The sequence below is a fragment of the Ursus maritimus genome, unplaced genomic scaffold (genome assembly GCF_017311325.1).
Source record: "Ursus maritimus isolate PB19 unplaced genomic scaffold, ASM1731132v1 scaffold_31, whole genome shotgun sequence".
In the NCBI taxonomy this organism is placed as follows: domain Eukaryota; kingdom Metazoa; phylum Chordata; class Mammalia; order Carnivora; family Ursidae; genus Ursus; species Ursus maritimus.
In genome coordinates this window covers 13,251,681-13,263,330 of record NW_024425675.1, presented here as the reverse complement: position 1 = coordinate 13,263,330, position 11,650 = coordinate 13,251,681, and the positions used below count along the sequence as shown (strand labels likewise).

The window sequence follows — 11,650 nt, the reverse complement described above, 5'->3', positions numbered from 1 at the left end:
ATAAACGGGTTGGTTTATCTGGGGTCAACGCTTAGCAGGTAGCTCTGTTAAAGGAGGTCCTTCTCTTGCAAATAATGGAAACATCCAGATGCCTGTTTACAAAATGTGAAGATGGAAGAAAATACCTTTGGTCTTTTAGTTTGGCCTTTTAATTTGTTTCTTATTTGCACACACAGTGTCGTTTCAAGCGTGTGGACCCCATGTTCACTCTCCCTTAACCCCATGTCCAAGGTTCCCACAACCGCCCACTAAGACCTGAGCGCAGCTTGTTCAGAGCCTGATCCGCAGGGGGTGTGGCAGTTTTCCCTTCACACGTTGCAACAACAGCTAACAAGAGGGCATGGCTGTGCACGGACCTGTATCCACAAAGTCATTCATAAAAGGAAGTGGCCAAAAACAGCTCTCAAAGTGTCACTTGTTGGCAAGAAGGTACGACAGCTTCGTGAACACCAGTGCAGAATTAAGGAAAAGGCGTGACGTTTCTAACTGCCGATTGGGGGTTTTCTTTACCAGCAGCCATGGAGTTTGAACAATCGGATGGGAAGGGTGGCCGTGTTCCGAATTTGCCAGCAATGTACTGCATCCTGAATCTTAAACCTGGCAAGCTGTGGACATTTTTTTTGATTATTTTTGTGTTTTGTTTTTGGTTTTGGTTTTTACAGCCCAGCATTGGAACCCTTCCCTATGAGGAATTCCCTATCTTATTTATGACTGTGGTAGGGAAAACATTTCTGAGAAGTCCCCATCCTCTTCTCAGTCTCCTTCGAGGTGGAGGTGGGTGTGTGGTCTGCACTTGACCAACGGTGACACCCCGACAGGAATCAAGTACTGACAGTATAATGGCAGGGCGGCCCATCCAGCAGTTGGGGAGAGCAGCTTGGGCCTGGCGGTGTTGCCCGGGGGACCCTGAGGGCACAGAAGGGGAGCTGCACAGTTAGATCTCCAGCATCCCCAGTGATCATACGGGCTTTCCAGTATCATCTCTACATGTTTCAAAAATCATCCAGGGTCAGTTTCTGTTGCTCGCAATGGGCCGGGGAAATAGAGCACTCTGCACGGGGCAGTGGTCCAAATCTGGCATCTTCGTAGGAAGGATGTCTTGGCAAAAACACCAGGGGAACTTCGAGGCCCTATCTTAGCTCAGGTCCCCTCCTCATCACCAGCATTGTGCTCCTGTTTTCAAAGGCAACTTGATTCTTCCCTCGATTCTTTCGGGTGGCAGGCCGTTATCAGAAACGACACTCATTTAAATGAAACAATAGGAAATAAATACCAATGTTCACGTTAATTTTTCTCCCTTCAAGACCATGAGAGCAGATTTGCAGGGATATTTAAGGGATGGGTTCTTGATGCTCAAGTTGTTTGATTCCATCTCTCCTAATAACATATATATATTTCTATAGAACATACATATATGTTATTTATAAGGTATATATTCATAAAGATAGTGTTTGCTGGCTTTTTCAGGGCAACTCTGCAAGCTGCCACCTCTTTTTCTCAATAGCTAATTTTATTATAATAAAGACTTTTCAAAAACAGTACCCTAAGCATGATGTATTTATTTTAAAATGTAATGTTGACAACCAAAAGCTGAAAACAAAGGGGTTAGGCTGCTGTGGTGCTCACACAGCTAGTAAGTGGATGAGCCAGAGGCTGAGAAGGATTTAATTATGGCTCTCCACTTGCCCTGGACTCATAAATGGATTCTGCATGGCACGTGCCTCATGCGTCCTTTTTAAGTGTGAAGAAGGCCTTTTGTAACCAGGCAGGTACAGATGCTATCAGTGTGAGTTATGCCCTTGAACTGTCTGGAGAGGTGAACAAGCATTTGCTTTGTTTGATTGCAAGCTCAAGCCCCTCTAAATAGGACCTTTATCTTCACTGGTGTTTTACTCTACTTTCCAAAATAATTCTTTGAGTAGGAAATTTAGTAAGGTAGCAATGTCACCTTCCAGCAATATGTCCCAAAAAGATTTCTCAAAGTCCCTGGGGTGTTTCCCAAGAGTTTATCCCCATGGCTGGGTAGCTATCTTGTGACGGCTGTCACTCCTCTTTTTTTATTCACGTCTCCTTCTGCAGCGCCTTTCCACTGATGGTGTTGTATCTGTCTGTCCCAGTGCTGCTAGTTGGGCCCAGCAAAACTGGTGTGCCCCCTTCCTTTCCATTTTCTAGATTCTTCACATATAAAATATTCCATTGGGAACATTTTTAAATGACAACAATAAAAACTAGATGGAAAATTCTATTTATATCCTCTAGATTAAACTAAAATATGTTACTTATGTTGTTTAACTCTTAAGTACTTGGACTTCTTAGGACTTTCAGAAATGAAGGGCAGCCCTTTCTGGTCGAGTGAATAAATTCAATCTACTTTGAAAAGTTTCTCTTTCCTCTCTGAATGTCACTGGAATTTTATTAGTCAACATATTTGTCTAGGATCTGTTTTGAGGTACGTGAATGGCTATTAATCAGCTCACAAAGGCAAGCAGAACAGACACTCTAACTCTTGTGGATTTTGTGTTTTCCTATTGGATGAAATGAGTTCTTTACGTATTAAGCCGTTCATTCTTTGCCAGATTATGGCAATTTTTTTTCATAATATGTTCGTTTTGAGCATTTTAACTTTTTTCTTTCTTAGAACTCATGCCAATTTAAATTAATTATTTGCATGAATCATTGGCTAATGTTTGATACAACAATTTCTCGTATCTCCACGTCTATCATCCAAATATAGGTATGGCCATCTCTTACCAGGACTACACCAACAGCTCCTCACCAGGCTCTCTGCTTCCCCTCTTCCTCTTACAGTTCATTCCCCAGCAGTCAGAAGAAGCCTGTTAGGACAAAAGTGTGGTCATGACACTCTTCCTCAAAAATCGCCTGAGTGGCTCAGTCGATCAAGCGTCTGCCTTTGGTTCAGGTCATGATCTCAGGGTCCTGGGATTGAGTCCCACATCGGGCTCCCTGCTCAGCAGGGAGTCTGCTCCCCCCCCCTCCCTCTAGCCCTCTACCCCACCGCTCATGCTCTCTCTTTCTTTCAAATGAATAAATTTTAAAAAACTCTTATGTAAAGGCTCCCCTCCTGTCACCTTCCTCTCACCAAGCTTACAAGACCCTAAATGATCTATCGAATGATTGATCAATTGAGTCTCTGGCTGCCTCCCACACCTCAGTTGACCTTCCTGACCTCAACCACTTGGCTGCCTCCCCACCCCCCATCCCTTGGTCCTGCCGCACCAACCTCCGTACTATTACTCCATCTCACCACACATGCTCCTACCTAGGAATCTTGGCATTCTCTATCCCCTTTACTTGAAATCTCTTTTTCTAGATATTACCAGGACTCAATCCCTCGCTCTCTTTAAGTCTCTGCCTGTGTTTTGATGTCCCTCTTTGTGACTTTGTCCATCTTTCAATTGTTTCCAAGCTCAGGTGAGGGAGAGGTAAGGGTGTATTGTCTGGCCCCCCTCAAACTCTAAGAGCATCGTATAGTTTATGTTGCTATTGTAAATGGAAGCCTTTGAAAAGTTATGCTTCCTGAATGTACAGGAATCTAACTGGTTTTGATATTTTGATATTTTGATCTTGTACTCAGGGAGGGTGGTGAGCACTCATATTAGTTCTAGTAGTAAATTTGTAGATTCTCTCCAAATGCCTATGGTTTCAATCATGTCATCTGATGCCAGTTTTGTTTTTTTCTTTTCAAATCCTTTTATCATTTAGTTCTCTTTTTGTCTTACTGGGTAGGACCTCTACAACAATACTGAATAGAAGCAGTGATAGCTTGCCTCCTTGTCTTATTCCTAACTTTAAAGGGCATTCTTTGAAAATTTTCCATTAAACGTCATGTTTGCAGCAGGATTCTGCTAGACATCCTTTATCAGAATAGAGAGGTTCCCTTTTATTGTATTTTGCTGAGAAAGACTTTTTATCATAAATGCATATTGAAGAATAATGAAGACAGTCTTGCCCTATCAGATATTGATACATTACAGAGTTGCAATAAAGAGCGTACTGCTAGCACTGGGATAGATAGAACAATGGCGGATTAACAGAGTCTAGAAGTAGATGCAAATGTATATCAGAAGTTGGCTGATTTATTCTGGTTTGCTCTGTCTCGTTTTGTTATATTTTCCCTTTACTCTGTTAAAAGTCCTTCTTGACTACTGTTATGGATTCTCTTTCCAGTCACTGGAGCCATGTTTTCTTGTAACCTACTGAAGAAACAATTTTCATTTGAGTTCTCCAAAAGGTTATCTTCAGGGGTGCCTGGGTGGCGCAGTCGTTAAGCGTCTGCCTTCGGCTCAGGGCGTGATCCCAGAGTCTCTGTGAGCCACCTGAGAGGCTCAAAGCCTAGAATTTCAGCCTGTCTATTAAGCTTGGCTGTACAGTGCAAATGGCTGAAGAGTCACACTTACCAACCACAACAACAAAATTTTTTGAAAGGGTTTTCAATGACAGTTGCGGAAAACTGAAGATACTTGAAATGTACAAACCAGATTTTTAAAGTTACTATTCCATCTAAAATAATTTAAAGGCTATTATATATTCTGACTAAAGACAAGTTAAAATAAAATAAGATAAAGAGTTGAGACAAACTCCTGCCAAATATTTGACCAGCCTTTAAAGGAATGTCTTGTTTCCTTCCCACATATTTTTCAAAGAAGAATGCTCAGGGCCAGATAGACCAGGGGTACACTCAGCTCAAGAGTCTTGGGCAGGCACAAACTCCATGCATGCTGGCGTATCAGCAGCAGGCTAATCCACAATGGGCAAAATGATATATGAAAAACCACCCCAGACATAGGATTGATCCCCGACGGGCAGGATTGATCTAACCTTGTGCTATGCTAGTATCAAAGGTAGTCCAATTCAGTTGGACTGAATTCAGAGAATAACAATAGAATCATGGTGGTATTCTGATTGCTACTGGTATATCTGGTTAAGAACAAAATCTCAGCCAGCTCTTGGGGGACATAATTTCTGGGAACAGTGATGGTCGAGGGTAGGCAGAGAAGTACCAGAAACCTGGTCAACTGAGTTGAAGTTCATGGAAGCCTCTGGTCCTTGTGCAAATAAGAAAACCAAGAGGTCAGCTCAGTGAACACAGCAAGATGAGGAGAAGGTTTGCGCTCACCCAGAGTGCCCATATATAGCTTTTCTTGCAAAAAATTCATTCCATATCTAAGCAGCAGATGGACAAAGCTACTGAATATGGCTGCCTTACTGGGTTTAATTAGGGAATTCAGCAGAGCTTTAGCCTACTAGGAAAAAGGTCCTCACTGTTTACAGTTGAGTGGGATCAAACCATTCTGGCTGTAATGGGGTTTAATCTTCTCAGGCCTGAAAAAGTGTTGGAGCAGGACAGGACTCCTACTCTAATGAGTGAAGAACATGTAGATGAAGTACTACGGATAATCCAAAGGAACAATAGGGCTGCATTACTGCAGGCCACAGCATGGTTTATCCAGCTCACTAGACTTGAATAGAACACCACACAGTCTATACCAAGGCCACAGTATTTCAAACGATCATCAATGACCTGGAAAAGGACGCTCTGGTTTCCTTGCTAATGGCCTGACACATGGGCCATTCTTTAACTTCTTGGAGTCATCTTCCCATAAAACAGATTTTATTTGCCTCCTAATAACTACATTAATATCTTACACATATAAATAAGATACTATTATAAAGATATGTTGCACATGGGGTGCCTCAGTGGCTCAGTTGGTTAAACATTCAACTTCTGATCTCAGCTCAGGTCTTGATCTCAGTGTTGAGTTCAAGCCCTGCGTTACGCTTGAAGCCTACTTAAAAATGTGTTGCACATAAGTATAAAAATAAAAAAGACAGATAATGGAGGAATGGGAAAGATTTTTTAAAACACGTTCACTGGAATTTCACAACACAACTAGAAGTATCTCTCTAACCCTCTCCTGTTTCCCCAGCACCAGAATCATATCTTCCCTTGAATGACTTCATATATAGCCAAACAAAACTCATGACACTTTCCCATAAATACTCTGCCTTTTCCTATCACATCACTGCATCCTCCTCCTCACTTGTACTTGACCATTGCTCTCTCTCCTACATTAATGATCACTGCATTCAAAATTTTCAGTCAAAACTCCATTACTTCATGAAGCTAGTTAGCTGTACTTCTGTTCTACTAAATATCATCACTCCAACTTGTATTTTAGTTAACTTGAATACAAACTGGGAGTATGGGGAAGGGAGAGATGGCTTCTTAGAGAAGGTTGAATTTGAATTGACCTAGAATGAGTAAAATACTTAATAAGTAGATATTGGTGATATTCCAGTCAACATCACCATCACCACCACCATCATCATCACTAATGCTTGTTGTATGCTTACAATGAGCCAAACACTGCTCTAAGCAGTCTATATGCATTATTTCACTTAATTCTCATGACAAGACTATGAGGTAATAGTATCAGCTCCATTTTATTGATGCATACATGGAGGCACTGATAGATTAGGCAACTTGTTCACGATCACTCAACTACTAAGCAGTAGAGCAAAGTGTGAAGCACAGAGGCTGTGCTTGTAAATACTGTGCTACAATGCATAGGGAACTGATTGAGCTACCCACACTACCCAAAGTAATCTACAGATTCAATACAATCCATCAAAATATGAACAGCATTTTTCACAAAACTATAAGAAAGAATACTAAAATTTGTATGGAACCACAGAAGACCCCCAAAAGCCAAAGCAATGCTGAGAATGTAGAACGAAGCTGGGGGTATCTCAATCCCAGATTTCAAGATACACTACAAAGCTGTAGTAATCAAAACAGTATAGTACTGGCATAAAAACAGACACCTCGATCAATGGAACAGAACAGAGAGCCCAGAAATAAACCTGGGCTTATATGATTAATCAATCTATGATGAAGGAGGCAAGAATATACAATGTGGAAAAAACAGTCTTCAATAAATGGTGCTGGGAAAACTTCACAGCTTTATGCAAAAGAATGAAACTGGACCACTTTCTTACACCATACACAAAATTAAACTCAAAATGGAGTAAGGACCAAAATGTGAGATCTAAAATCACAAAACTCTTAGAAGAAAACATAAGCATTAATCTATTTGATATTGGCTATAGTAACATTTTTCTAGGCATGTATCCTCAGGCAAAGGAAATGAAAGCAAAAATAAACTATTGGGATTACATCAAAATTAAAAAATCGTTTGCACCTCAAAGAAACCATCAACCAAACAAGGCACCCTACTGACTGAGAGACGATATTTGCAAGTGATATATCCAATAAGGGGTTAATATCCAAAATACATAAAAACTTCACACAACTTGTGGCCAAAAAAACACATAATAATCCAATTAAAAATAGGCACAGGACCTGAATAGACATTTTTACAAAAGAGACACACAGATGGCCAAACAGACACAGGAAAAGATGCTTATCATCAGGGAAATACAAATCAAAACTACAATGAGATATCACTTTATACCTGTCAGAATGGCTAGAATCAAAAATACAGATAATGAAAAGTGTTGGCAAGGATGGGGGAGAAATGAACCATTGTGCACTGCTGTGGGAAATGTAAATTGATGCAACCATTGTGGAAAACAGTATGGAGGTTCCTCAAAAAAATTAAAAATAGAAATACCATATGATCCAGGAATCCCACTACTGGGTATTTACCCAAAGAAAACAAAACACTAATTTGAAAAGATATATGCACCCCTATGTTAATCACAGCATTATTTACAATAGCCAAGATATCGGAGCAACCCAAGTGTCCATCAATAGATGAATGGATAAAGAAGACATGGTACACACACACACACACACACACACTGGGATATTAGTCATAAAAAGAGTGATATCGCCATCTGCAACAATATAAATGGACCTAGAGGGTATTCTAAAGTGAATTAGGTCAGAGAAAGACAAGTACTGTATGATTTCACTTATTTGTGGAATTTAAAAAACAAAACAAATGAACAAACAAACAAAAATCAGAAATAGAGCCATAAATACAGAGAACAAACTGGTGGTTGCCAGAGGAAAGGGGGTGCAAAATGGGTGAAAGGGAGTGAGAGATTCAGGCTTCCAGCTACGGAATGAATAAGCCACAGGAATAAAAGATACAGCATAGGGAATGTAGCCAATGGTATTGTAATTGTGTTGTATGGGAACAGATGGTAGCTACACTTGTGGTGAGCACAGCATAATGCATAAACTTGTTGAATCACTATGTTGTACACCTGAAACTAATGTAACATTGTGTGTCAACTGCACTTCAATTTAAAAAAAAAGGGAAAAAATTAATTTCCTGTATTTTCCTTCCTTCTATTTTTAAGATTCTTTTTCAAAATCCTTCCATTTATGAAATATTTTTCTAAGTTCAGGGAGAAAACACAGACACACACACACAGAGAATTGAGCAAAACAAGAGCAGATAAGAGGAAACACAGTGTTTAAAGAAAAGCTACTGATTATTATGACTACACACTAATAAAAAATGTTTGGTCTCTATAAAGATAAAATTAGGCCAAATTATGAAAGGCCTTGAATTCTCTCATGAAATTTTCTTTTCTAGGAATTATTCTATGGATAATAGAGAGCTATCAAGGTTTTTTAGCAGATAAATGGTATAAAATCTGGCTTTAAGGTATGTAAGTTTGGGGACAGTGAGGAATTCAGCAGAAAACACCAGTTCTCTTCTTTCCTTTACCTACTAAAGAATTTAGCCTTCAGCTTAATTTCAATCAATGCAGATTCTGAAACAACGTAACCTATGGCACCCCCAACAAGCATGAAGAAATAAGAATCCAATTCATCATGGGCCAGTAAATAATAGTGACTCTTGCTAACTTTATGAAATTATTATTGGCCAAATCTCCTTCTTCCACGGCATACATGTTTAATGTACATACATATTTAATGTAGTCTCCTCTAATTATTGGATGTGTTTATCAGCTGCATATTTATTAAGTAAAGACAAAGATACTCAATATGTTTGCCCTGCATAAATCTTCCTCTACTCCAAGCAAGTTACAATTAGCAGCCATAGCAATATCTAAAGGGGCTGAGAAAGAACAATCAAAGATGTGTGAATTATGCGTATAATTGAGTATAATTAAATCCTTTTACTGAGAGAAATTGAGGTGTAACAGTTACTCACACTTTTTGGCTGCTCTTATCAAGCTCCCAGTGGAACCCTTGGAAGGAAGCTGCAAAAGGTGGAAATTCTGCTCTGGGCGACCCTGCTCAAGTTCACCTCTGAAGTGGCTCAGACCACTTACCATGCATCCTTTCCAATCCTTGCTTGTGATATAGCTATGATACTAAAACTGATTGGTTGTGGTTAATTAGCTTACCAACCATTAAATCACTCAGTTGTTTAATAAGAAATACTTTGGTTACTATTTTGGCAACAAATCAAAAAGTATACCCTATATATCTATTATCTTGATTTCTCCTCTTTCTCTTCAAAATCAAATGTATTTGTCCATAAAACCTCCAACTATCCCAAAAATGAATTTTATTTCAGAACTCTAAATTCCCTGTTCACTTGATTCAGGAAGTCACTGTGTTCATTACCTGGGGGGTACATTTTTCAGCTACTGCAGCCCAGTGTTCATACCAAGAGCTTACGCTGCTTAGAATTTGGCATTTCCCTGGGTATTACGGACCTCCTTTTACAGCTGTAAAAGCAGACAATGTATTGTTTTCTAGGCCAAAAATCACTTTGTTTATGCATTATGGTGTCGAAGCGTGAAGTCTCAATCAAACACTAGCCCATGCTTCTAGGAGAGGAATTTGGTTTGCTCACAGGTATCCCTGCCTACAAGCTCAAGCCACAGTGGGGCAGCACTCCATCTGAGTAAACAACTGCTTAAACCTCTCAGCTTTCATCATGGAAGTGCAGATGTGACAGAGTACCCAAGCCACTGCCACCAAGTCCGGTCCCAACGCCACATGCCACCAACGCCCACCCACATGCACTGCCGATTCCTTTTGGTTTGAAGTCCAATATAGCATCTCTTCATGGTTAGCTGATTCAGAATCTTCCTCAGGAAGACTGACCACCAGAATAAGATTACAGTTGTTGGGGTTGGTGCTGTTGGCATCTTCATGGAGGACTTGGCAGATGAACTTGCTCTTGTTGATGTCATGGAAGATAAACTGAAGGGAGGATAGCAGCCTTTTCCTTAGAACGCCAAAAATTGTCTCTGGCAAAGACTATAACATGACTGCAAACTCTAAGCTTGTTATTATCACAGCTGGGACACAACAGCAAGAGGGAGAAAGCCATCTAAATTTAATCCAGCCTAATGTGAATATCTTCAAATTCAACATTCTTAGTATTATAAAAGATAGCCCAAACTGCAAGTGTATTGTTTTCAGTCCAGTGGATATCTTCACCTATGTGGCTTGGAAGATAAGTAGCTTTCCCAAAAACCATGTTATCGGGAGTGGTTGCAACCTGGATTCAGCCTGGTTCCATTACCTAATGGGGGAGAGGCTGGGAGTTCACCCATTAAGCTGTCATGGGTGGGTCTTCGGGGAGCATGGAGACTCTAGTGTGCCTGTATGGAGTAGAATAAATGTTGCTGGTGTCTCCCTGAAGAATCTGCACCCTGACTTAGGCACTGATGCAGAAGAGGAACATGGAAAGAGGTTCACAGGCAGGTGGTTGACAGTGCTTATGAGGTGATCACACTGAAAGGCTATCCAGCCTGGGCCATTGGGCTGTCTGTGGCAGATCTGGCAGAAAGTATAATGAAGAATCTTAGGCGGGCGCATCCAATCTCCACAATGACTAAGGATCTCTATGGAATAAAAGATGATGTCTTCCTTAGTGTTCCTTGCATCTTGGGACAGAATGGAATCTCGAACATTGCGAAGGTGAATCTGACCGCTGAGGAAGAGGCCCTTTGGAAGACCAGTGCAGATGCACTTTGGGGGATCCAAAAAGAGCTGCAGTGTTAACATTTTCTAATGTTGTACTACTTCACTGTCTAGACGACAACAGGATTTGAGTTGGAGGTTGTGTGTTGTCCTTATTATCTGATCTGCTACTCAAGTAGTAATATTAAGAGGGCCTAGGAAAAATACCAGTTTTCTAAAGTTACAAATAGGAATAGTTCACAAAACCCTGCAGGTATACCCTGATACTGGATGAACCCTATCTTGTGTTGTGCTAAATTGGTTCATGTAAAATAGTTCTACCACCTCAGAGGCACCACTGTCAGTGTTGCCTATGCTGTAGTTGCTGTTCAAACCAGACAAGTATTTACTGTGTGTTACAGAACTTTCGATTCCTTCGCCCAACATGCCAATCCAACTTTTTTTCCTCCAGTAAATCCCATCTTGGGATCTAGTAGATAAATTCAATATTGCATGTATTGTGCATAGCTGTTCTAAAGGACCTTATTTTGTATACTCTATGTATCAGAATATGGTATACATTGCAATATAATGTAAAAAGAAAGATCTGCATATAAACAATGTAACCAACTAAGTGTCATACCAACTAAAATACCAAATAAACCTTGAACAGTGAAAAAAAAAAAAAGAAACACAGATATGACACCCCCAAGTGTCACTGATATTATGAATATGTCTTTAATCAGCAGCCATTGCTTTAAAGCT

At 40.2% G+C, this 11,650-nt stretch overlaps 1 pseudogene; it reads left to right on the top strand.

Moving 5' to 3' along the window:
* Positions 1 to 340: 340 nt before the first annotated feature.
* LOC103664237 lies at positions 341 to 10,987 on the top strand (annotated as a pseudogene).
* Positions 10,988 to 11,650: the final 663 nt, after the last annotated feature.